The 2,284-nt window shown below is 37.7% G+C and overlaps 1 non-coding gene across 1 annotated transcript; it reads right to left on the bottom strand.

The window, feature by feature from the left end:
* Nucleotides 1–342: 342 nt before the first annotated feature.
* On the bottom strand, nt 343–415 carry Trnam-cau (transfer RNA methionine (anticodon CAU)). The gene has a single exon. It is a non-coding gene; the product is annotated as a tRNA-Met (tRNA).
* Between the last annotated feature and the right edge of the window lie 1,869 nt (nt 416–2,284).

Below are 2,284 nucleotides of genomic sequence, written 5' to 3'. Positions count from 1 at the left end.
CGAAAGTAAATGAAATCGGATGTGGTTCAAGGACAAAATCTGCACATACTACTGAAAAAGATGAAAGTTCTTACAAATATTTCCACTTTAACACGCAATGTAGTGATATATTGCCAAACTGCACCAGATCAAAGCCAGATGTTCCTCTGAACTATGATTTAGCTGTGAATGTTTTGTGTTTGCTAACATATTAACGGTTGACATGTTTAAAAGCGGAAGACAAAACCTCCCGCTTATGTTGATTTCTTATTGCCAGACGTAATATCGTCCTAGTTTCGTATGATAATAAATCCTAAAGTTTCCTACAATCACACGGTTCATAATTTGTACGAAGAAAATAGATGCCCCGGGTGAGGATCGAACTCACGACCTTAAGATTATGAGACTTACGCGCTGCCTACTGCGCTACCGAGGCGATGTGCAGTAGCGTCTGTCTGGCGGTACAAGTGAAATCATCGTATTTGTGATAACGAAATTCAAATGTTATCGTTCTTTATCTCGCGGATTAGATTAGCGTTCTATCTAACTCAGTTACTCACCTAACCCGAAGTGAAAAGAAATCTAACAACTACTCAAATATCGCGACAGATGAACAAACAGATAAGAAATTAATACAACTATTGTACTGACGTTATCAGCTGTTATATATTTGTGTAATTAAAGCTGATGAGGTTCAAGGACAAAATCTGCGCGTATTGTTGGAAAAGGACGTCGAACTTAGGTTTAAATATATCCGGCGTTACACTTTCGTTGTTTAAACACTTCAAGAGCTACCGTGATTACTTATCTTTCTTTCTCATCTCATTCACTTCATTCTTCTTCTATCCATTTTCTGGCTATTGTTATTCTGCCTTTTCCCTCAGAAAGTAGCTAGTGAAGGAGAAAACTGAAAAAAAAAACGGTCAAAGTTTACTAGAATAATTTGTTTCAACGCGAGAAATAAAATAAATCAGAGAAACATTTCGCATGCCTTTGAACGACGCTCTAAATCCTAAAACATGTACAGCAAATGAAGTGCCGATTGGGAATGTAAACGTCAGTTATTAGCTTTTAGTTATAAACATAGGATACCTGCCTAGTGGATTACGTAGATCGTGCAGTCTACTATTGTGTCACCTTGAGGTAGGTCAAACGGTAAAATATTACATCAGTATTGGAAAGTGAAGCGTTTAAATATTTTACCGGTAGAGTTGCTATTTCAAAGCAAATCGTTAACTGTAGGAGGTGACATGTGTTCATAAGGCAGTGACGTAAAGAGTGAAATTCGGAATCCAATTCCAGCCTCTGTTATTTGAGTGAAGGTTCCAATATTTTCCAATTTCTTCGATTAACGTTTTTCTGTCGACTAGCAATAGTGTGCAAGAACAACATTGTGAACAGTAATGACAAGGTATGCACTACTTTTACCTCACAAATACCTTCTATAAGTATGCTCATACCAGTATTTATATGGTTCTCTAGAGAAACATTTTTCAGGGTCTGAAATTGGTGAAGCTTTTTTCACACCTACTGCTTCGGATTAGAGAAATACGAGGCGTGATCAAAAAGTAACAGAAATTTTTTCACGGTAAATGATGACAGCCAAAACAGTTGCAGGATTAAGATTTATTAAAATTCTGGACCAAGGTTTCGGTATGTATAAATATACCTTCATTAAAAGTAAAGAATCTAAAAATTACATTCTGCGATGGAGATTAATAAAACAATTGTGCCAAAGGCGTCGTTAATAGTTAAGATATCATCTCCATTTGCACAACATGATTATGGACTCAAGGTCAATGCGAAAACAGTTTGGCACCAGTGCTTTGCCTATGAACTCCTTTTTGGCTGTCGTCATTTACCGTGAAGAATTTCAACAGTTGCTGTTTCAGTCATGTTTAAAACCTTGAGAATTTTTTTCTTTTTTTTTTTTTTACGGAATCTTTATTCATCAACTTGGGCTTTGTCCCCTTCAAAGCCTTCAAAGTAATCCCCCTGAGATATAGCACGCTTGTGCCAGCGCTATTTTCGAAACCTGGAAGCATTTCTACAACTCGCTTTTCGTTATGGTGTTTAGTTCATTCAGCGATCTTGTTTTTATGTCATCAACGGTGGCAAAACGACGTCCTTTTATGGTTCTCTTCAGGTTTGGGGGTAGAGAGAAGTCGCTGGGATCCACGTATACGGGGTTCAGTAGCAGTAGTAGGTATTCTGCTTTATGGCAGGTCTTGCCATGGGTTAGGCCTCTTCCACTTTTGTCTGTCCACAGCCAGTCTTTTCATTTCAGAATATTTGTCTCCTTGGA

The sequence above is a fragment of the Schistocerca gregaria genome, chromosome 1 (assembly GCF_023897955.1).
Source record: "Schistocerca gregaria isolate iqSchGreg1 chromosome 1, iqSchGreg1.2, whole genome shotgun sequence".
Classification (NCBI taxonomy): domain Eukaryota; kingdom Metazoa; phylum Arthropoda; class Insecta; order Orthoptera; family Acrididae; genus Schistocerca; species Schistocerca gregaria.
This window is presented reverse-complemented; position numbering and strand designations above follow the sequence as displayed.